Below are 25,494 nucleotides of genomic sequence, written 5' to 3' on the forward strand. Positions count from 1 at the left end.
TAAATGAGGACATCCCCATGTTTATTGAAGACATACTGTTCTATGTCTAGAGAGCTCAGCTCATAGTTAATACTCTACTGTATCTAGAGAGCTCAGCTCATAGTTAATACTGTTCTGTATCTAGAGAGCTCAGCTCATAGTTAATACTGTACTGTATCTAGAGAGCTCAGCTCATAGTTAATACTGTTCTGTATCTAGAGAGCTCAGCTCATAGTTAATACTGTACTGTATCTAGAGAGCTCAGCTCATAGTTAATACTGTTCTGTATCTAGAGAGCTCAGCTCATAGTTAATACTGTTCTGTATCTAGAGAGCTCAGCTCATAGTTAATACTGTACTGTATCTAGAGAGCTCAGCTCATAGTTAATACTGTACTGTATCTAGAGAGCTCAGCTCATAGTTAATACTGTACTGTATCTAGAGAGCTCAGCTCATAGTTAATACTGTTCTGTATCTAGAGAGCTCAGCTCATAGTTAATACTGTACTGTATCTAGAGAGCTCAGCTCATGGTTAATACTGTTCTGTATCTAGAGAGCTCAGCTCATAGTTAATACTGTTCTGTATCTAGAGAGCTCAGCTCATAGTTAATACTGTTCTGTATCTAGAGAGCTCAGCTCATGGTTAATACTGTTCTGTATCTAGAGAGCTCAGCTCATAGTTAATACTGTTCTGTATCTAGAGAGCTCAGCTCATAGTTAATACTGTTCTGTATCTAGAGAGCTCAGCTCATAGTTAATACTGTACTGTATCTAGAGAGCTCAGCTCATGGTTAATACTGTTCTGTATCTAGAGAGCTCAGCTCATAGTTAATACTGTTCTGTATCTAGAGAGCTCAGCTCATAGTTAATACTGTTCTGTATCTAGAGAGCTCAGCTCATGGTTAATACTGTTCTGTATCTAGAGAGCTCAGCTCATAGTTAATACTGTTCTGTATCTAGAGAGCTCAGCTCATAGTTAATACTGTTCTGTATCTAGAGAGCTCAGCTCATAGTTAATACTGTACTGTATCTAGAGAGCTCAGCTCATGGTTAATACTGTTCTGTATCTAGAGAGCTCAGCTCATAGTTAATACTGTTCTGTATCTAGGGAGCTCAGCTCCTAGTTAATACTGTACTGTATCTAGAGAGCTCAGCTCATAGTTAATACTGTTCTGTATCTAGGGAGCTCAGCTCATAGTTAATACTGTACTGTATCTAGAGAGCTCAGCTCATGGTTAATACTGTTCTGTATCTAGAGAGCTCAGCTCATAGTTAATACTGTTCTGTATCTAGGGAGCTCAGCTCATAGTTAATACTGTACTGTATCTAGAGAGCTCAGCTCATAGTTAATACTGTACTGTATCTAGAGAGCTCAGCTCATGGTTAATACTGTTCTGTATCTAGGGAGCTCAGATCATAGTTAATACTGTACTGTATCTAGAGAGCTCAGCTCATGGTTAATACTGTACTGTATCTAGAGAGCTCAGCTCATAGTTAATACTGTTCTGTATCTAGAGAGCTCAGATCATAGTTAATACTGTTCTGTATCTAGAGAGCTCAGCTCATGGTTAATACTGTTCTGTATCTAGAGAGCTCAGCTCATGGTTAATACTGTTCTGTATCTAGAGAGCTCAGCTCATGGGGTGGTATATATGAGATAGTGGTCTCTGGGGCACACTGTATGGGCCTGTTCATTAGTGTGTAAAAACTGTCCTTGTTCTTTACAGTTTGTCTCTGTGTTCAGACTCTCTCGTTCTCTCTCATAGAACTCTCTTACAATTTGGTCTCCTTTAGCATTTGGGATCTTAATCCTCTAATGCCCTCCTCTCCTCTCCTCTCCTCTCCTCTCCTCTCCTCTCCTCTCCTCTCCTCTCCTCTCCTCTCCTCTCCTCTCCTCTCCTCTCCTCTCCTCTCCTCTCCTCTCCTCTCCTCTCTTCTTCCTCTCTCTTCTTCTCATCCTTATCCTCTCAACGTATCCTCCTCTTCCACTCCTCTCCGCCTCTTGGCTCTTGGCTCCATCAGGCTGGCACCCCATGTGTCTGAGAAGAGGGGAAGAGGAGGGGAAAGAAGGGTGGGAATAGAGGGGTCCTTCTGGCCCTGGGCCCATCGCTGTTGGCATCCACTTAATCTGGATAGTAAAACAAGGAAAAAAGCTATTTTAGGGTTAGGGTTACATTTAGTGTTAGGGTTAAAATTAAGGATAGGGTTAGGGGTTATGGTTAGGTTAAGGGTTACGTTTAGGGTTAGGGTTAAAATTAAGGATAGGGTTAGGGGTTATGGTTAGGTTAAGGGTTACGTTTAGGGTTTGGGAAAATAGGATTTGGGATGGGAATCAATGACTTGGTCCCCACGAGGATAGAAGAACATAACATGCATGTGTTTGTAAATGAGAGTCAGTGTGTGAATGCGTGTGTTGGTGTCCCCCACTACTCTCCTATGCTCTTAGGCTCAGGCCTCTGCCTTTCGCACAGAACATGTAGGTCTGTCTGTCTGTCTCTCTGTCTGTCTCTCTCTGAGCCCCAGCTTAGCTTCAGAGCACCACAGCCACATGTTGGCCCCATAGGGTCACCCATATACAGGGAACCCCCTACCACACTACCACGCTACCAGACTACCACACTACCAGACTACCACACTACCAGACTACCATACTACCACACTACCAGACTACCACACTACCACACTACCAGACTACCACACTACCATACTACCACACTACCACACTACCAGACTACCATACTACCACACTACCACCAACAACATGGTACGTGTGTTTTTGTTGGTTCAGTTGTGATCCCAGTGTAGGTCGACCACAGCTCAGAAGTCCATTGGACTCTATACACATTTTTCTTTGTTATCACACACACAGACACATACATTCAGGCAAGCAGGCACACGAGCATACACACACCCTCATATACACACACACACAATCACACACACACACACACACACACACACACACACACACACACACACACACACACACACACACACACACACACACACACACACACACACACACACACACACGCATAAACACACACTCATATTCCATATTCTCCATGTTCTCACAAGCACACCTTTGTATTAGTGCTAAATGGTTTGGTCTGATGGGATCTCTCATTGAGACTCATTATATTCCTATTGGGTATTATTAGTTCTTATTAGAAGTGTGAGCCAAGGAAAAGCTGAGCAGAGCAGAGAGCTAAGGATTAGACTTAGAGAGAGGCAGAGTTCTGGCACTATCAGGTCCGTTTAAACTTAAACATGGCTGAAGACATGGGCTGTGTCCCAAAGTGCACCCCATTCTATTCATACAGCACCACTTTTCACCAGAGCTCATGGGCCATGATCAAAAGGAGTGCACTATAAAGGGAACTGGGTGCCATTTGGGATGAAGCCATGCGGTGCACTACAGTCACTTACTGCTAGCTGGTAAATCCCTTCAGGGTGCACGGACTACCCAGAACTAGCCTGGAAATCATTCAACAACAAACATGAAACGGAGTGTGATGCAGTCTGACTAACTCAGGCTAATTCAGGCCTAGCCTGGTTCCCAGATATGTGTGTGCTTTTAGTCAACGACTAAATCAACTATTGTTGCTATTCCATACATGTATTTAGTGGTGCTTAGTTTATTTTCTTCCCTTATGGAAATGTGTCTGGCATCAAACAAGCAGGCATTACATGCCTCTCCAGTGGCAGTGGACTAGAGGTCTTCTCGGGTGTCAGGTATTCAGGTTGGGGTGGACCAGTCAAGACCTCTACAGTGGACTAGAGGTCTTCTCGGGTCTCAGGTATTCGGGTTGGGGTGGACCCATGAAGACCTCTACTGTGGACTAGAGGTCTCCTCGGGTCTCAGGTATTCGGGTTGGGGTGGACCAGTCAAGACCTCTACAGTGGACTAGAGGTCTCCTCGGGTCTCAGGTATTCGGGTTGGGGTGGACCCATGAAGACCTCTACTGTGGACTAGAGGTCTTCTCGGGTCTCAGGTATTCGGGTTGGGGTGGACCAGTCAAGACCTCTACAGTGGACTAGAGGTCTTCTCGGGTGTCAGGTATTCAGGTTGGGGTGGACCAGTCAAGACCTCTACAGTGGACTAGAGGTCTTCTCGGGTCTCAGGTATTCAGGTTGGGGTGGACCAGTCAAGACCTCTACAGTGGACTAGAGGTCTTCTCGGGTCTCAGGTATTCGGGTTGGGGTGGACCAGTCAAGACCTCTACAGTGGACTAGAGGTCTTCTCGGGTCTCAGGTATTCGGGTTGGGGTGGACCAGTCAAGACCTCTACAGTGGACTAGAGGTCTTCTCAGGTCTCAGGTATTCGGGTTGGGGTGGACCAGTCAAGACCTCTACAGTGGACTAGAGGTCTTCTCGGGTCTCAGGTATTCGGGTTGGGGTGGACCAGTCAAGACCTCTACAGTGGACTAGAGGTCTTCTCGGGTCTCAGGTTTTCAGGTTGGGGTGGACCAGTCAAGACCGCTACTGTGGACTAGAGGTCTTCTCGGGTCTCAGGTATTCGGGTTGGGGTGGACCAGTCAAGACCGCTACAGTGGACTAGAGGTCTTCTCGGGTCTCAGGTTTTCAGGTTGGGGTGGACCAGTCAAGACCGCTACAGTGGACTAGAGGTCTCCTCGGGTCTCAGGTATTCGGGTTGGGGTGGACCAGTCAAGACCGCTACAGTGGACTAGAGGGCTTCTCGGGTCTCAGGTATTCGGGTTGGGGTGGACCAGTCAAGACCGCTACAGTGGACTAGAGGTCTTCTTGGGTCTCAGGTATTCGGGTTGGGGTGGACCAGTCAAGACCTCTACAGTGGACTAGAGGTCTTCTCAGGTATTCGGGTTGGGGTGGACCAGTCAAGACCTCTACAGTGGACTAGAGGTCTTCTCGGGTCTCAGGTATTCGGGTTGGGGTGGACCAGTCAAGACCTCTACAGTGGACTAGAGGTCTTCTCGGGTCTCAGGTTTTCAGGTTGGGGTTGAACCAGTCAAGACCGCTACAGTGGACTAGAGGTCTTCTCAGGTCTCAGGTATTCGGGTTGGGGTGGACCAGTCAAGACCTCTACAGTGGACTAGAGGTCTTCTCGGGTCTCAGGTATTCGGGTTGGGGTGGACCAGTCAAGACCTCTACAGTGGACTAGAGGTCTTCTCGGGTCTCAGGTATTCGGGTTGGGGTGGACCAGTCAAGACCTCTACAGTGGACTAGAGGTCTCCTCGGGTCTCAGGTATTCGGGTTGGGGTGGACCAGTCAAGACCGCTACAGTGGACTAGAGGTCTTCTCAGGTCTCAGGTATTCGGGTTGGGGTGGACCAGTCAAGACCTCTACAGTGGACTAGAGGTCTTCTCGGGTCTCAGGTTTTCAGGTTGGGGTGGACCAGTCAAGACCTCTACAGTGGACTATGACGATAGTATAAAAGGACTAAAGCACCGAGCTGCTATTCTCAGCTAGCTAGCAGTTAGGCCCCACAATGTAAATGTTAATTCAGGACATTAAACACACAGACACCTACTGTAATATTCATGCCCTTATAGGAACTTGAACTTGAGGAGGAAGTACAGACTAATACCCTGTCACACACAGAATGCAGTCGTGAAGCCACACATACAGTACATTCCCTCTTATCAACATGTACAGCTGAAGTGGGAAGTTTACATACACTTAGGTTGGAGTCATTACAACTTTGTGAATAGGGAATTTTTACTAGGATTAAATGTCAGGAATTGTGAAAAACGGAGTTTAAATGTATTTGGCTAAGGTGTATGTAAACTTCTGACTTCAACTGTAGCTGTATTTGCATGCACATACAGTTGAAGTCGGAAGTTTACATACACCATAGCCAAATACATTTAAACTCCGTTTTTCACAATTCCTGACATTTAATCCTAGTAAAAATTCCCTATTCCCCCGTCTTCGGTCAGTTAGGATCACCACTTTATTTTAAGAATGTGAAATGTCAGAATAATAGTAGAGAGAATTATTTATTTCAGCTTTTATTTCTTTCATCACATTCCCAGTGGGCCAGAAGTTTACAAACACTCAATTAGTATTTGGTAGCATTGCCTTTAAATTGTTTATCTTCGGTCAAACGTTTCGAGGAGCCTTCCACAAGCTTCCCACAATAAATTGGGTGAATTTTGGTCCATTCCTCCTGACAGAGCTGGTGTACCTGACTCAGGTTTGTAGGCCTCCTTGCTCACACACACGTTTTCAGTTCTGGGCGCAAATTTTCTATAGGATTGAGGTCAGGGCTTTGTGATGGCCACTCCAATACCTTGACTTTGTTGTCCTTAAGCCATTTTGCCACAACTTTGGAAGTATGCTTGGGGTCATTGTCCATTTGGAAGACCCATTTGCGACCAAGCTTTAACTTCCTGACTGATGTCTTGAGATGTTGCTTCAATATATCCACAATATATATCATTTTCCTCCCTCATGATGCCATCTATTTTGTGAAGTGCAACAGTCCATCCTGCAGCAAAGCACCCCCACAACATGATGCTGCCACCCCTGTGCTTCACGGTCGGGTTGGTGTTCTTCGGTTTGCAAGCCTCCCCCTTTTTCCTCCAAACATAACGATGGTCATTATGGCCAAACAGTTCTATTTTTGTTTCATCAGGCCAGAGGACATTTCTCCAAAAAGTTAGATCTTTGTCCCCATGTGCAGTTGCAAACCATAGTCTGGCTTTTTTATGGCGGTTTTGGAGCAGTGGCTTCTTCCTTGCTGAGCGGCCTTTCAGGTTATGTCGATATAGGACTTGTTTTACTGTGGATATAGATACTTTTGTACCTGTTTCCTCTAGCATCTTCACAAGGTCCTTTGCTGTTGTTCTGGGATTGATTTGCACTTTTCGCACCAAAGTATGTTCATCTCTAGGAGACAGAACGCGTCTCCATCCTGAGTGGTATGACGGCTGCGTGGTCCCATGGTGTTTATACTTGCGTACTATTGTTTGTACAGATGAACGTGGTACCTTCAGGCGTTTGGAAGTTGCTCCCAAGGATGAATCAGACTTGTGGAGGTCTACAATTATTTTTCTGAGGTCTTGGCTGATTTCTTTCGATTTTCCCATGATGTCAAGCAAAGAGGCACTGAGTTTGAAGGTAGGCCTTGAAATACATCCACAGGTACACCTCCAATTGACTCAAATGATGTCAATTAGCCTATATGAAGCTTCTAAAACCATGACATCATTTTCTGGAATTTTCCAAGCTGTTTAAAGGCACAGTCAACTTACTGTATGTACACTTCTGACCCACTGGAATTGTGATACAGTGAATTATAAGTGAAATAATCTGTCTGTAAACAATTGTTGGAAAAATTACTTGTGTCATACACAAAGTAGATGTCCTAACCGACTTGCCAAAACTATAGTTTGTTAACAAGGAATTTGTGGAGTGGTTGAAAAACGAGAAAAACTAAGTGTATGTAAACTTCCGACTTCAACTGTACATACACATGTACACACATGGCAATATGCATACTCAGTGTATATTCAGTAGGCCTCTTCTTATATATGACCTTAGCAAGCACGCACTCGCTCAAACACAGTCGCACACACACTCAAACCGTTTGTCAACAGCTGCGAGAGTTGACGTTAACCTTTCTTTGGGCTGCTGTACGGATTGCTTGATAAATCATTCAACAATTTTTTCTCTATTGTGCTATTTGGGAGTGACGCCCGACACACACACACACACACACACACACTTGCCTCTGGTCGGTCACAGAGTTCAGGTAATCTGTCCAGCAGACATCAGCTGTTTGTGGAGGACTCCTCGCCTTGTTTTCCTGGGAATGTGTGTGCGTGTGTCTGTCTCTCTCTCTCTGTGTGTGTGTGTGTGTGTGTGTGTGTGTGTGTGTGTGTGTGTGTGTGTGTGTGTGTGTGTGTGTGTGTGTGTGTGTGTGTGTGTGTGTGTGTGTGTGTGCGCGTGCATGAGACCTGCGTCTTTGTGTGCATGTAATTGCTCTGGGACTGCAGTGATGGAAAGCTCTTGGATAGTGTGTATTTGCTTGCCTGTGCGTGTGTGCTTCGGTGCGTGCATTCATTTGTGTGCTGTGCACACGTTTCCATGCTCTCAGTAATGACTGTGAGAGTAAATGAATGGTGATGTAAAGGGGATTGTAGACTCAGACCAGTGGAATCAGTAACAACAGCACCACTGGTTTAGTTTAGGAACACTTCTCTTTCCAGGAGTCAGGGAAATTATCAACTATATGTTTCTCTGTCTGACTTTTTTTGTGTGTGTGTGTGTGTGTCTGTCTGTACAATCTATCTTCTGTCTCTTTTTCTGTCTGTCTGTCTGTCTGTCTGTATCTTTATTTTTCTTTCTGATCCTTTGTTCAGTTATCAGTTGGTCTGTCTCTCTGGTCAGTTGGTCTGTCTCTCTGGTCAGTTGGTCTGTCTCTCTGGTCAGTTGGTCTGTCTCTCTGGTCAGTTGTCAGTTGGTCTGTCTCTCTGGTCAGTTGTCAGTTGATCTGTCTCTCTGGTCAGTTGGTCTGTCTCTCTGGTCAGTTGTCAGTTGGTCTGTCTCTCTGGTCAGTTGGTCTGTCTCTCTGGTCAGTTGGTCTGTCCCTCTGGTCAGTTGTCAGTTGGTCTGTCTCTCTGGTCAGTTGTCAGTTGGTCTGTCTCTCTGGTCAGTTGGTCTGTCCCTCTGGTCAGTTGTCAGTTGGTCTGTCTCTCTGGTCAGTTGGTCTGTCTCTCTGGTCAGTTGTCAGTTGGTCTGTCTCTCTGGTCAGTTGGTCTGTCTCTCTGGTCAGTTGGTCTGTCTCTCTGGTCAGTTGTCAGTTGGTCTGTCTCTCTGGTCAGTTCGTCTGTCTCTCTGGTCAGTTGTCAGTTGGTCTGTCTCTCTGGTCAGTTGGTCTGTCCCTCTGGTCAGTTGTCAGTTGGTCTGTCTCTCTGGTCAGTTGGTCTGTCTCTCTGGTCAGTTGGTCTGTCCCTCTGGTCAGTTGTCAGTTGGTCTGTCTCTCTGGTCAGTTGGTCTGTCTCTCTGGTCAGTTGTCAGTTGGTCTGTCTCTCTGGTCAGTTGATCTGTCTCTCTGGTCAGTTGGTCTGTCTCTCTGGTCAGTTGGTCTGTCTCTCTGGTCAGTTGTCAGTTGGTCTGTCTCTCTGGTCAGTTGATCTGTCTCTCTGGTCAGTTGATCTGTCTCTCTGGTCAGTTGGTCCGTCTCTCTGGTCAGTTGTCAGTTGGTCTGTCTCTCTGGTCAGTTGGTCTGTCTCTCTGGTCAGTTGTCAGTTGGTCTGTCTCTCTGGTCAGTTGGTCAGTCTTTCTGGTCAGTTGTCAGTTGGTCTGTCTCTCTGGTCAGTTGGTCTGTCTCTCTGGTCAGTTGGTCTGTCTCTCTGGTCAGTTGTCAGGTGGTCTGTCTCTCTGGTCAGTTGGTCTGTCTCTCTGGTCAGTTGTCAGGTGGTCTGTCTCTCTGGTCAGTTGGTCTGTCTCTCTGGTCAGTTGTCAGGTGGTCTGTCTCTCTGGTCAGTTGGTCTGTCTCTCTGGTCAGTTGTCAGTTGGTCTGTCTCTCTGGTCAGTTATCAGTTGGTCTGTCCCTCTGGTCAGTTGGTCTGTCTCTCTGGTCAGTTGGTCTGTCTCTCTGGTCAGTTGGTCTGTCTCTCTGGTCAGTTGGTCTGTCTCTCTGGTCAGTTGTCAGTTGGTCTGTCCCTCTGGTCAGTTGGTCTGTCTCTCTGGTCAGTTGGTCTGTCTCTCTGGTCAGTTGGTCTGTCTCTCTGGTCAGTTGTTAGTTGGTCTGTCTCTCTGGTCAGTTGATCTGTCTCTCTGGTCAGTTGGTCTGTCTCTCTGGTCAGTTGTCAGTTGGTCTGTCTCTCTGGTCAGTTGGTCTGTCTCTCTGGTCAGTTGCTAGTTGGTCTGTCTCTCTGGTCAGTTGGTCTGTCTCTCTGGTCAGTTGTCAGTTGGTCTGTCCCTCTGGTCAGTTGGTCTGTCTCTCTGGTCAGTTGGTCTGTTTCTCTGGTCAGTTAGTCTGTCTCTCTGGTCAGTTGGTCTGTCTCTCTGGTCAGTTGTTAGTTGGTCTGTCTCTCTGGTCAGTTGATCTGTCTCTCTGGTCAGTTGGTCTGTCTCTCTGGGCAGTTGTCAGTTGGTCTGTCTCTCTGGTCAGTTGCTAGTTGGTCTGTCTCTCTGGTCAGTTGATCTGTCTCTCTGGTCAGTTGGTCTGTCTCTCTGGTCAGTTGGTCTGTCTCTCTGGTCAGTTGGTCTGTCTCTCTGGTCAGTTGTTAGTTGGTCTGTCTCTCTGGTCAGTTGATCTGTCTCTCTGGTCAGTTGGTCTGTCTCTCTGGTCAGTTGTCAGTTGGTCTGTCTCTCTGGTCAGTTGGTCTGTCTCTCTGGTCAGTTGCTAGTTGGTCTGTCTCTCTGGTCAGTTGGTCTGTCTCTCTGGTCAGTTGTCAGTTGGTCTGTCCCTCTGGTCAGTTGGTCTGTCTCTCTGGTCAGTTGGTCTGTTTCTCTGGTCAGTTAGTCTGTCTCTCTGGTCAGTTGGTCTGTCTCTCTGGTCAGTTGTTAGTTGGTCTGTCTCTCTGGTCAGTTGATCTGTCTCTCTGGTCAGTTGGTCTGTCTCTCTGGGCAGTTGTCAGTTGGTCTGTCTCTCTGGTCAGTTGCTAGTTGGTCTGTCTCTCTGGTCAGTTGATCTGTCTCTCTGGTCAGTTGGTCTGTCTCTCTGGTCAGTTGGTCTGTCTCTCTGGTCAGTTGGTCTGTCTCTCTGGTCAGTTGTCAGTTGGTCTGTCTCTCTGGTCAGTTGTCAGTTGGTCTGTCTCTCTGGTCAGTTGGTCTGTCTCTCTGGTCAGTTGGTCTGTCTCTCTGGTCAGTTGGTCTGTCTCTCTGGTCAGTTGTCAGTTGGTCTGTCTTTCTGGTCAGTTGTCAGTTGGTCTGTCTCTCTGGTCAGTTGTCAGTTGGTCTGTCTCTCTGGTCAGTTGTCAGTTGGTCTGTCTCTCTGGTCAGTTGTCAGTTGGTCTGTCTCTCTGGTCAGTTGTCAGTTGGTCTGTCTCTGGTCAGTTGGTGTGTCTGTTGGTGTATCTGTGCCTGTGTGTCCATGTGTCTGTCTGTCTGTCAGCAGTTATCCCACATCAGAGTGGTCTAAATCCTGTACACCTGCAGGGTTGTAAAGGAAAGAATGTCTCTCTCTCTCAGGCTAATCCCACTGATGATTTTCAGCCTCAGCGAAATAACGCCTATTTTCTCTTTTCCTCATCCCTCCTCTCTCCCTTCCCCTTTTCATCCTTCTGCTGTCTGTTCCCCTTTTCATCCTTCTGCTGTCTGTCTCGCTTTCTTTATTCCCCTCTCTCTGTCTCTTTCCCTCCCTCTTCTCTCTTTCATCGGGTCCATTCATGGGGTCTGCAGAATGCTTTATGTGCATAAATTAGATTTTAAATTATCTCTCTTTCTCTCTCTCTGTCTCTCTCTCTCTCGCTCTCTCTCTCATTATCTCTCTCTCGCTCTCTCTCTCATTATCTCTCTCTCTCTCTCTTTCTCTCTCTCTCTCTCGCTCTCTCTCTCATTATCTCTCTCCCTCATTATCTCTCTCTCTCTCTCTCTCTCTCTCTCTCTCTCTCTCTCTCTCTCTCTCTCTCTCTCTCTCTCTCTCTCTCTCTAGGGTACAGCCTCTGTTCTCCAGCGTAGGTCTGACAATGAGGAGTACGTCGAGGTTGGTCGTCTGGGGCCATCAGACTACTTTGGTGAGAGGATAACGTTAAACACACACACACCACACACATACACAATCACACACACACACACAAACACACACACATTCTTAGGCTAATGCTACATTACGGACCCTTCTCTCTCATTACTGACCCTGTTCAACACACACCAGGAACTGTTAGGAACCTGTTCAACACACACCAGGAACTGTTAGGAACCTGTTCAACACACACCAGGAACTGTTAGGAACCTGTTCAACACACACCAGGAACTGTTAGGAACCTGTTCAACACACACCAGGAACTGTTAGGAACCTGTTCAACACAGACAAGGAACTGTTAGGAACCTGTTCAACACAGACAAGGAACGGTTAGGAACCTGTTCAACACACACCAGGAACTGTTAGGAACCTGTTCAACACACAACAGGAACTGTTAGAGAACCTGTTCAACACACACCAGGAACTGTTAGGAACCTGTTCAACACACACCAGGAACTGTTAGGAACCTGTTCAACACACACCAGGAACTGTTAGGAACCTGTTCAACACACACCAGGAACTATTAGGAACCTGTTCAACACAGAAAATGAACTGTTAGGAACCTGTTCAACACACACCAGGAACTGTTAGGAACCTGTTCAACACAGACAAGGTACTGTTAGGAACCTGTTCAACACAGACAAGGAACTGTTAGGAACCTGTTCAACACACACCAGGAACTGTTAGGAACCTGTTCAACACAGACAAGGAACTGTTAGGAACCTGTTGAACACACACCAGGAACTGTTAGGAACCTGTTCAACACACACCAGGAACTGTTAGGAATCTGTTCAACACACAACAGGAACTGTTAAGAACCTGTTCAACACACACCAGGAACTGTTAGGAACCTGTTCAACACAGACAAGGAACTGTTAGGAACCTGTTGAACACACACCAGGAACTGTTAGGAACCTGTTCAACACACACCAGGAACTGTTAGGAATCTGTTCAACACATACCAGGAACTGTTAGGAACCTGTTAGGAACCTGTTCAACACACACCAGGAACTGTTAGGAACCTGTTCAACCCACACCAGGAACTGTTAGGAACCTGTTCAACACACACCAGGAACTGTTAGGAACCTGTTCAACACACACCAGGAACTGTTAGGAACCTGTTCAACACACACCAGGAACTGTTAGGAACCTGTTCAACACACACCAGGAACTGTTAGGAACCTGTTCAACACACACCAGGAACTGTTAGGAACCTGTTCAACACACACCAGGAACTGTTAGGAACCTGTTCAACACACACCAGGAACTGTTAGGAACCTGTTCAACACAGACAAGGAACTGTTAGGAACCTGTTCAACACAGACAAGGAACGGTTAGGAACCTGTTCAACACACACCAGGAACTGTTAGGAACCTGTTCAACACACACCAGGAACTGTTAAGAACCTGTTCAACACACACCAGGAACTGTTAAGAACCTCTTCAACACACACCAGGAACTGTTAGGAACCTGTTCAACACACACCAGGAACTGTTAGGAACCTGTTCAACACACACCGGGAACTGTTAGGAACCTGTTCAACACACACCAGGAACTGTTAGGAACCTGTTCAACACACACCCGGAACTGCTAGGAACCTGTTCAACACACACCAGGAACTGTTAGGAACCTGTTCAACACACACCAGGAACTGTTAGGAACCTGTTCAACACACACCAGGAACTGTTAGGAACCTGTTCCCACACCACGGACCCCACCCACAGAACTGTTAGGAACCTGTTCAACACACACCAGGAACTGTTAGGCAACTCTGTTCAACACACACCAGGAACTGTTAGGAACCTGTTGAACACACACCAGGAACTGTTAGGAACCTGTTCAACACATACCAGGAACTGTTAGGAACCTGTTCAACACAGACAAGGAACTGTTAGGAACCTGTTCAACACAGACCAGGAACTGTTAGGAACCTGTTCAACACACACCAGGAACTGTTAGGAACCTGTTCAACACACACCAGGAACTGTTAGGAACCTGTTCAACACACACCAGGAACTGTTAGGAACCTGTTCAACACACACAAGGAACTGTTAGGAACCTGTTCAACACACACCAGGAACTGTTAGGAACCTGTTCAACACACACCAGGAACTGTTAGGAACCTGTTCAACACACACCGGGAACTGTTAGGAACCTGTTCAACACACACCAGGAACTGTTAGGAACCTGTTCAACACACACCCGGAACTGCTAGGAACCTGTTCAACACACACCAGGAACTGTTAGGAACCTGTTCAACACACACCAGGAACTGTTAGGAACCTGTTCAACACACACCAGGAACTGTTAGAAACCTGTTCAACACAGACAAGGAACTGTTAGAAACCTGTTCAACACACACCAGGAACTGTTAGAAACCTGTTCAACACACACCAGGAACTGTTAGGAACCTGTTCAACACACACCAGGAACTGTTAAGAACCTGTTCAACACACACCAGGAACTGTTAGGAACCTGTTCAACACACACCAGGAACTGTTAGGAACCTGTTCAACACACACCAGGAACTGTTAGGAACCTGTTCAACACACACCAGGAACTGTTAGGAACCTGTTCAACACACACCAGGAACTGTTAGGAACCTGTTCAACACACACCAGGAACTGTTAGGAACCTGTTCAACACACACCAGGAACTGTTATGAACCTGTTCGAACACACACCAGGAACTGATTAGGAACCTGTTCAACACACACCAGGAACTGTTAGGAACCTGTTCAACACACACCAGGAACTGTTAGGAACCTGTTCAACACACACCAGGAACTGTTAGGAACCTGTTCAACACACACCAGGAACTGTTAGGAACCTGTTCAACACACACCAGGAACTGTTAGGAACCTGTTCAACACACACCATGAACTGTTAGGAACCTGTTCAACACACACCAGGAACTGTTAGGAACCTGTTCAACACACACCAGGAACTGTTAGGAACCTGTTCAACACACACCAGGATCTGAATAAAACACAAGGACCTGAAAGGACGCAACCTTATAGGGACCCCAACATGATATGTCATCATCATCATTAGTAATGACCCTCATGAAAGTCAACAGAATGGCCCCTGACCTCTGACCACACCTTGTCCTCCAGGTGAGATCGCCCTGCTGCTGAACAGGCCGCGGGCGGCCACAGTGGTGGCCCGGGGACCCCTGAAGTGTGTGAAGCTGGACCGGCCCCGCTTCGAACGGGTCCTGGGGCCCTGCTCGGAGATCCTAAAGAGGAACATCCAGAGATACAACAGCTTCATCTCTCTCACCGTGTGAGGGGCCACCAGGGGCCTCATGCGGGCCAAATGGGGAGGGAAAGGTGCGGATGGGTGGGACAGGGGGATTCCGATGACAGGGCGCTTGCATCTTCCTGCCTTTTTTTCATTTGGCTCTGTTCTTCTAATTCTGATCTTCTTCTTGTTGTTCACTTTGACTTGACCTGTACTGTCTCTGTAGCTTTATTTAAATGAACAATGAAACATGTGGGATGAATGGGGCGAGGACGGACAGATAGTGTGGATGTACTTTAAATGGGTCATATGTTACAGGAGTCATATGTTTACTGTATATGATACATGCTTGGAGAATGCAATGAATGGAGGTAGATTGCACTTGTATGTATTTTATGAGGTAAACTATAACAGGGGAGGGGTGGGGTAATTCAGGAAGGGAAGTCATGAATTCAGGAAGTGAGGTCATGTTTACGTACAGCGAAGGAGGAAGTTGGGTGTCTATTGCGCGCAAGTTGTAGTTTTTTGCCTTTTCGCTTTAGGGTCGTTGGTCCGTGGTTGCCATTTCTACGTCAAATCAACCCACTACCTGATGACACAGGCCTTTGTTACCTAAAAACTAGAGGTAGACGTAAAAACAACTTTTATTCTTGTCTGTTTCATTGATCTCAATGCTTTTTAACTGTGCTTGTGTTGCTGGTACGAATGACGATGGGGTGTTTGTTAGAAGTTACATTTTGAATAGGGGTTTTATTGATGGATGCTGCAAATGTGCCATGTGAAGGAGTGTGGCTTTTATTTTGAAATTGGGGATTTTATTTTGTAAAGATACCTTCATTCTGATGTTTTATCTGAGTCTGAATCTGTAAATTGTTCCAAAGGCGCAATAGTGTTTGTTAGATTAACACACAGACACACTCTCTCAAACACATAACACACACACACACACACACACACACACACACACACACACACACACACACACACACACACACACACACACACACACACACACACACACACACACACACACACTCTCTCAAACACATGACACACACACACAGACACGGTCACACACTAACAGACACACACATGCACATGTACACACACAAACACAAACACACACGTTCTGACATACACTCATACAGGTGGATATACACACACACACACACACACACACACACTCTCTCAGGACTATAAATTCATAATACAAATGTCTTACACTGGATGCTTTTTCAGCTGATTTTGGTCTGTGTTAAATTGATTGGTGAGATAATTTTCCATCACTTTACAGTTCTTGGCTTTTGGGGAATACAGCAGTTTGTTTAAATTGTTTTGATGATGTTGATTTAAATGTTATTCTAAATGTTCAAACCAGAGAAATAGACAAAGTTATATTACTCTCTTTCTAAGTCATTGGAGATTGTGATCTCTATCTCGATTCAAAGTTGCACAATAATTGACCAATGGCAGATGATGTCCAATGGAGCTGACCTATAGAACAGCATATTTCTGTATTCCACACTCTCATTGGTTCTCATCATATCATTCCATCCTTTTCAGCAAATAAATACAAGCTTCTGAACTCCACTGGTTTCTTTCTTTGTATTTGCCATATATTTTTAACTGTGCTGTTTCACTAAAGCTCTCAACCTAGAAACATTTTACAGACTGTATATTTTACATTAGTTATCTTGTTGTTTTTAGTCCCACTGGTTTCACTGGTTCTTGGTTTCACCGGTTCTTGGTTTCACCGGTTCTTGGTTTCACCGGTGAACCGGTTCTTGGTTTCACCGGTTCTTGGTTTCACCAGTTCTTGGTTCACCGGTTCTTGGTTTCACCGGTTCTTGGTTTCACCGGTTCTTGGTTTCACCAGTTCTTGGTTTCACCTGTTCTTGGTTCACCGGTTCTTGGTTTTACTGGAAATAGTCTTTCTGTCGCTCTTCCATTAATGTGTTTGTTCTCTACTGGTGTTTCAATGAAATATAGATCATAGTCGGTCTCACATTCCTTCCCATCTCTTACCCTGTGGGCATGTTCTGCACCCTCTTATTTCTTGATTAGGCCTTGTTCTCTTCTGCTTTTTATGGCTCTCACTCTGCTCTCTCCATCCCTCTTTTTCTTTCTCCCTCCCTTACCCCCTCCCACTCCTCGACCTCTTTCCCTCATTCTCCTACCCGCCTTCCTCTCTCTCCTCTCTCTAAGCTAGGTGTCGGTCATCCGTCAGTGTATAGCGGGACGTCAGGATTCTCCACAGCTAGTTTCCACTCTGCTGTGTGGAGTAAAGCTGAAGCCTTGACACATTCCTCCCCATCTTAAAGCCTGCTAAATCAACTGAGGAATGTGGCCTGCACTGAACCAACAGCGTTTAGCCCCCCTCACACACAACCACCTGCATGTATGTGAGTGTGCACACAGACACGTTGATAGACACACACATTCATACACACAAACGCATGCTTGCAGACACACACATTCATTTAAATACACACTCACTCACACACACAGGCGCCCTGTCCTAGCTGCATACAAAGACACAGAAACACACACACACACACTGTCCTGCATACACACACGCACACCACAGCAATCCCAGTGATTATCTGAGGCTCCTGTCAGAACAGCTAGGTTGTGTTTATGTCTCTACATCACCACACTATCCTCCAGGTCCCAGAGCAACACACAGTACATCTCTACAGTTCACATTATTTATTTACCCTCTCCTTTCTCCTCTTCCTCCCTTTTTGTTTCCAGTTTTCTGATTCACACTTTATTTTTAGTCGTCCGCGTAATTCTTTCTCACTCGTTCCCCTGCCTCGTCACCTCTCACAGTAGCAGAGAAGGATGACTAGGTCAGTAGAGGGTCATGTAATAATCTAGGGTTTTCATTTTTTTTATAGAGACACAACTCACAAACACAAATCAAGCAAATAATAAAGTGTTTCAATGCACGTACTGTATGTATGGTGTTGAAGCACCGAATCATTCAGGCCCTGATGAATTCCTCATTATGTACGTTCTTCCTTCAAACAGGTAGTCTAACGTTTCAACATCACCTTCAACATCTCTTCAGACAGGTAGTCTAACGTTTCAACGCACCTTCAACATCTCTTCAGACAGGTAGTCTAACGTTTCAACGTCACCTTCAACATCTCTTCAGACAGGTAGTCTAACGTTTCAACGTCACCTTCAACATCTCTTCAGACAGGTAGTCTAACGTTTCAACATCACCTTCAACATCTCTTCAAACAGGTAGTCTAACGTTTCAACTCACCTTCAACATCTCTTCAGACAGGGAGTCTAACGTTTCAACGTTACCTTCAACATCTCTTCAAACAGGTAGTCTAACGTTTCAACGTCACCTTCAACATCTCTTCAGACAGGTAGTCTAACGTTTCAACGTCACCTTCAACATCTCTTCAAACAGGTAGTCTAACGTTTCAACGTCACCTTCAACATCTCTTCAGACAGGTAGTCTAACGTTTCAACTTTACCTTCAACATCTCTTCAGACAGGTAGTCTAACGTTTCAACGTCACCTTCAACATCTCTTCAAACAGGTAGTCTAACGTTTCAACGTCACCTTCAACATCTCTTCAGACAGGTATTCTAACGTTTCAACATCACCTTCAACATCTCTTCAGACAGGTAGTCTAACGTTTCAACGTCACCTTCAACATCTCTTCAGACAGGGAGTCTAACGTTTCAACGTCACCTTCAACATCTCTTCAGACAGGTAGTCTAATGTTTCAACGTCACCTTCAACATCTCTTCAGACAGGTAGTCTAACGTTTCAACGTCACCTTCAACATCTCTTCAGACAGGTAGTCTAACGTTTCAACATCACCTTCAACATCTCTTCAAACAGGTAGTCTAACGTTTCAACTCACCTTCAACATCTCTTCAGACAGGTAGTCTAACGTTTCAACGTTACCTTCAACATCTCTTCAAACAGGTAGTCTAACGTTTCAACGTCACCTTCAACATCTCTTCAGACAGGTAGTCTAACGTTTCAACGTCACCTTCAACATCTCTTCAGACAGGTAGTCTAACGTTTCAACGTCACCTTCAACATCTCTTCAAACAGGTAGTCTAACGTTTCAACGTCACCTTCAACATCTCTTCAGACAGGTAGTCTAACGTTTCAACGTCACCTTCAACATCTTCCACAAGCCGGTGGACACAGCTCAACACTCCAACCCAGAGTGGTTATCTAACCAGAGGTGATGAGCTGTGTCTGACCTGTGTCTTGGTCTATGTAGAGTCCAAAGCACCTGATCTGGCTTCCACCCTGGAACTCAGTGGGTGGGCCTGACCTTCATAAAGGCTGAAGTTGGCACTGCTATCAGGGTGCTATGACAAAACATAACCTGCTTGGACCCCTCTGGCTGTGGGCCAGAGTGTGATCAGGGCTGTATTCATAAAGCATCTCAAGGTAGGAGTGCTGATCTGGTATCAGGTCCCCCCTGCCCATATAATAGTATCATTATATTATCTAAACTGTAAAACTAATCCTAGATCATATTCTGAGACTTGTGTGAATACGGGCCCAGGACAGATGCATGCACACACACACGCGAACACACACACACTATACATACTCACACACTCTGGATATACTGTACAGGGTGACCAAGTTCATTGCCTGAGACATATAGTGCATTCCTCTATATAGCAGTCATCCATCTACACCTAACCAGGCCAGGACAGCAGCAGTTCATGCCCAGCCAAAGCTCCCCATCCCTGGCATGATGAGAACCACAGCCCCCTACAACACATCCATCCAGGACAATTATCTCATTGAATGAATGGTAAGTGCATTGTGTACAGGAAATGGATTATGGCTTTGATTGTATAGACATACATATAGCTTTAATACAGGTATCATTAGACAGTTCTGGAAACGTTACATTTGACATGGAAGAATGAGTGGAAGACATTAACCAGTTTCCCCTGATTCGTGTGGGAATGAGAGCGTTGTATGGAGAACCCAGACCCTCTTCTGAAAGTGTGTTTTGTTTTCCATGTTGTTTAACCTCTCTAGGGTAGGTGGCACCAAATCGTCCCACCTACGTAACAGCCAGTGTAATCCCGTGGCGCGTTATTCAAAAACCTCAAAAATGCAAAAACTTCAATTTTTCAAACATATGACTTTTTTACACCATTTTAAAGACAAGACTCTCCTTTATCTAACCACACTGTCCGATTTCAAAAAGGCTTTACAACGAAAGCAAAACATTAGATTATGTCAGCAGAGTACCCAGCTAGAAATAATCAGACACCCATTTTTCAAGCTAGCATATAATGTCACATAAACCCAAACCACAGCTAAATGCAGCACTAACCTTTGATGATCTTCATCAGATGACAATCCTATAACATTATGTTATACAATACATGCATGTTTTGTTCAATCAAGTTCATATTTATATCAAAAACCAGCTTTTTACATTAGCATGTGACTAGCATGTGACTAGCATTCCCACCGAACACTGCCGGTGAATTTACTAAATTACTCACGATAAACGTTCACAAAAAGCATAGCAATTATTTTAAGAATTATAGATACAGAACTCCTCTATGCACTCGATATGTCCGATTTTAAAATAGCTTTTCAGTGAAAGCACATTTTGCAATATTCTCAGTAGATAGCCCGGCATCACAGGGCTAGCTATTTAGACACCCAGCAAGTTTAGCACTCACCAAAGTCAGATTTACTATAAGAAAAATGTTATTACCTTTGCTGTCTTCGTCAGAATGCACTCCCAGGACTTCTACTTCAATAACAAATGTTGGTTTGGTTCAAAATAATCCATAGTTATATCCAAACAGCGGCGTTTTGTTCGTGCGTTCAAGACACTATCCGAAAGGGTAAATAAGGGTGACGAGCATGGCGCAATTCGTGACAAAAAAATTCTAAATATTCCATTACCGTACTTCGAAGCATGTCAACCGCTGTTTAAAATAAATTTTTATGCCATTTTTCTCATAAAAAAGCGATAATATTCCGACCGGGAATCTGCGTTTAGGTAAACAGACGAAAGAAAATAAAGCATGGGGTCGACTCGGGCACGCGCCTAAGCCCATAGTACTCTGATCGGCCACTTGCCAAAAGCGATTATGTGTTTCAGCCAGAGGCTGCCTCGATATCGTTCAGCTTTTTCCCGGGCTCTGAGAGCCTATGGGAGCCGTAGGAAGTGTCACGTTAGAGCAAAGATCCTCAGTCTTCAATAAAAAGAGCCAAGATGAAACACAACTTGTCAGACAGGCCACATCCTGCATGGAATCTTCTCAGGTTTTGGCCTGCCATTTGAGTTCTGTTATACTCACAGACACCATTCAAACAGTTTTAGAAACTTTAGGGTGTTTTCTATCCAAAGCCAATAATTATATGCATATTCTAGTTACTGGGCAGGAGTAGTAACCAGATTAAATCGGGAACGTTTTTTATCCGGCCGTGTCAATACTGCCCCATAGCCCTAACAGGTTAACAGCCAAGGCAAGTGTGTGTTATGTTGTACATCTAGGGAACACGGCCGGAACCCGTTGAGGGGGGCTGTGCTGACTTTGAGCTGTCCCTGCTCCTCACCTCACTCGCTCCCGTTTAGCATGAGAAAGAACTCTCCCGGGACGAGGGAAGGAGAAAAGGAGAGAGGGAAGGGAGAAATGGGGATTTGAGTCATTAAACATTCCTGCCAGATTGCCACCCCCAACCGATGGCCACCCTCCCTCTCTGGCGGAACAACTCTCTCTGTCTCTGTCTCTCTCTCACCCACTTTCACTCGGTCTCTCTCGCTCACTCTTTTTTCTCTGTCCCTACTACCCTGTTCTTCTTCCTTCCTTATCGCTCTCCCTTTTCCCCTCCCAAACTCTTCTCTATTTCTCTCCCCCCCTCTTTTCTCCCCCCCTCTTTCTCCCCCTCTCTCTCTCCCCCCCACCCTCTCTCTTTCTCTTCCTCCTTCCTTCCTTCCATCTCTCTTCCTGCTCCCCTCCCATGGACCACTATGGACCCAGAGCTCACTGTGACATTCCCACACGGGGGCATCTTTGTGCCTGTGAATGGGGAGGGACATGGCCCGGGACTCCAATGGCACTTGTCTGTCACATAAACACGTGGGCTGAAGGAGGAGAGAGTATAAGGAGAGGACAATATGAATGGAAATATCAAACTATTGCTCTTGGCCCGTATTCATAAAGCGTCTCAGAGCATTTCGCTACACTCGCATTAACATCTGCTAACCATGTGTATGTGACAAATAACATTTGATTTGATTTGAGTAGGTGTGCTGATCTAGGACCAGGTCCTCCCTGTCCATGTGCTCTTATTCATGAGGATCTAAATGGCGAAACTGTTCCTGCAGTACAGTATATCAGCACATATAGGTCAAGACTTTGTGTCAGGTTCTGTCTGAGCATTTTCTCTGTGGGAGAACCTCCAACAGCTACAGCATTATGTAAGGCTGGTATTGGTGCAGCATTGCTTGGTTCTGAAGAGGGTGAGACTAAAGCAGCTCCTAGATCAGATCTGACACGATTACAGTTTTTTGCGATTGCTTACACACTTGTTGCAGAATTTGGCTCATTGTGTCAAAACTCTACACACAAGCCAAATAAGACACAACACTTGGAGATAAACATCTCACTTCTATGTCAGAATGAAACTCTGCAATCAAAACCTAACAATCCTTTTTCAAAATGGCATTTTTACAACAACATGATACACACATGCACCATTTGAATTACTCTTCCAAAGCAGCAACACATTGATGTACTTTATACAAAACACTGCTGTCTTTCGTACTTTGTATACCTTTTTAATTTTCTCATAAAGTCTTCTGTGAAAGATTGTTCCAGTACAGTACATCTACTCACATTTCAATGAACACAAAATAGAGCTTATACAGCTTATTTTTTTGCCATTGCAGGTTTTTACAACAACAAAACACAAAGAAAAGTAGAATTACAGTACAGTAATCAATACAATATGTTACTGTAAACTCACAGAAACAAAAAATATTACAGTAAAATTACAGTGTAATGGTAAACGAAAAATAGTATTGTAAGGGATTGTAAGGGATGGGGTGGATGGTTTATGGATCCCGCCTTCTGTTAGGGTCTGGCCACATCACCTCATCCACATCACAAGCAATGTCATCCCTGGCTAGGCAACAGGGAAAATATCGCCTTGCGCGCCTTATCTAACCCTGGACAGACCCCACCTCAATGTCTCTGCATGCCTCTCCCATTGCTTGCAAAAGAGGCAGGAGGGCATGTGGTTGGCCAAGCCGAAAATAATTCCTCAATCGTATTGAGAAATGGGGAGTAAGGGGGCAGGTATACAACTGTGAAGTTGTGGTTGGTGAACCAGTCCCTGACCAGAGCAGCCCGGTGGAAACTAACATTATCCCAGATGATAACAAACCTGGGCTGCTCTGGTCCGTCCTGTACAACTGCATTATGTAGTGCATCCAGAAATATGATTATGCGTGTAGTATTGTAGGGACCTAGGGTGGCATAGTGATGGAGAACTCCTTGCAGACTAATGGCGGTACACAAGGTGATATTTCCCCCGCACTGACCAGGGACATTCACAACGGCTCTTTGTCCTATAACATTTCAGCCCCGATGCCTGGTTTTAGCATCAATGAAAATGAACTCATGAGGCTGTGCAGCTGCATCAAAGTCCAGGACTCTCTGTAACAGAACATGCATACACTGTACCGTGAATATGGTGTAACTCAAAACACAGAACTACAATGTCTACATTTTCACACAAGGATGGGGGTGGGGGGTGGGTTGGGTCAGTCACATTCAGTCAAAACTACAAGCTACAGGCAAGGCTGGTGCCCCCACAGATAACCCCCCTCCCACCCCCAGAATGGTGGCACCTGCCTAGGTCACATACTGCTTTGTCTGAATGTATCTCTGCAGCGCCAATAGGACACAATCTACTGCCATTACTATTTTACAGTATCGTACAGTGACACTTACTTGCACATAGTCATAGAGAAGGTCTTTGACTAACGCTGTTCCTCTCAAATGGAACCCTGTACAGCTGCTTCATCGTAAGTTGGTGTTGATGCAAGATGTGGCAGAGTGTCGACATACTGACACGGTTGATATTATGGAAGGTTGTGTGATCTGCCATGATTTGCTCTCCTAGTTGATGTAGGCGGATGGTGTTGTTTGCCAACACTAGATTGACAATGGCCAGTTCCTGTTCATGGTGAACAGACGTTGTCTTCCACCCTCAGGAGGTCGTCTGGAAGTTTTGTAGACAATGCAAGAATATGATGTCATTGGTTAGGTTCTTTTTTACATACTGTACTGTCATACTGAACACAGTAACATCACAACTGTATTACATGTACTTCACAGCACTATACCTATTTTTTTGGTTCACTGAGGAGCATAGACCTAATATTGTAGGACTACATTGTATTGTACTGTGATGCAGAATGATGTGCAACAATTACATAGGTACAGTCTAGTGTAGAAAGTTGAAGACATACCTGTTCTCCAGTCTAAATGTCCATATTATGGATGCTACCGTGTAGCGACTCAGGTTGGGCTGGACTCTCTGCCCAGCCTCCCTCATTGTCAGGCCATGATTTATGACAGGGTCCACCAAAGTGGCCCTAATGTCGTCAGAAATATGTCTCCGTCTACTGCCTGGTCCCCTTCTTTGTCCTCGTCCACCTCTCTCTCTCACTCCTCTCTCTCTCTCTCTCTCTCTCTCTCTCTCTCTCTCTCTCTCTCTCTCTCTCTCTCTCTCTCTCTCTCACTGCCTCCATGTTTGCAAAGTTCTCACAAAAGAGGTGATCTTACCTGAGGTATATTTGTAGTGCTAAGGCTCAGACTAATTGGTGTTCAATTACTGTATAAGTGTTTTCGTGGGTGGGTGTTGCCAATTTCAGGTATGTTTTGCATTTTGAATAGAAGTGTTTTCCCAATGATTGCAAGAGATTTAATTCTTGAACAAAGTGTCTAATGTAAGAAACAGTGTAGTGTTTTGTAAGTGTGTTGCAGATTTACAAACAAAGTGCAAAGCACAAAATGTGTTTGTACTTTTGGTGCCTTTGTTTAAGGCATGGTTACAAAAGTTAAGGTTTTGATGCTTTTGTCTAAGCATTCATTTTCAGTGTGTAAGCAATCGGAAAAAAACGGTAATGGTTTGACTGTAGGGTGGGAATCAAATCAAGTTTTATTTATACTGCATATTTCAGACAACACAATGTCCTTCACAGGAAAAAAACGAATAAAAAACAATAAAAGTTGAAATATTTACTACACAGCAAACATGCGATAAAAAACAAGAAAAATAACTTTATATAACCAAGGGTGTGTGTGTGTGTGTGTGTGTGTGTGTGTGTGTGTGTGTGTGTGTGTGTGTGTGTGTGTGTGTGTGTGTGTGTGTGTGTGTGTGTGTGTGTGTGTGTGTGTGTGTGTGTGTGTGCACTTGTGTGTGCGCTTGTGAGATGCACTTGCAGTTGTATCTCTTAAACCAGACACAGCATCCTCGGTCTCGTGAGAAGATGTTTTATTTGGTTGCTCAGTTTTAGCTCTGGCACAGACTAGTGAACACAGCCCGCGGGCCT

The 25,494-nt window shown here is 45.2% G+C and overlaps 1 long non-coding RNA gene across 2 annotated transcripts in view; it reads left to right on the forward strand.

The window, feature by feature from the left end:
- The window catches only part of LOC106606484 (cAMP-dependent protein kinase type I-beta regulatory subunit), a 228,044-nt gene extending 211,557 nt beyond the window's left edge, over window positions 1-16,487 (forward strand). For both annotated transcript variants that reach the window (XR_006770161.2, XR_006770162.2), the window contains 2 exons: window positions 11,566-11,647; window positions 14,771-16,487. This is a non-coding gene — a long non-coding RNA (cAMP-dependent protein kinase type I-beta regulatory subunit). The remainder of the gene's footprint in view (window positions 1-11,565; window positions 11,648-14,770) is intronic.
- Window positions 16,488-25,494: the final 9,007 nt, after the last annotated feature.

Source organism: Salmo salar, chromosome 06 (assembly GCF_965601325.2).
Source record: "Salmo salar chromosome 06, fSalSal1, whole genome shotgun sequence".
NCBI classification, from domain to species: Eukaryota; Metazoa; Chordata; class Actinopteri; order Salmoniformes; family Salmonidae; genus Salmo; species Salmo salar.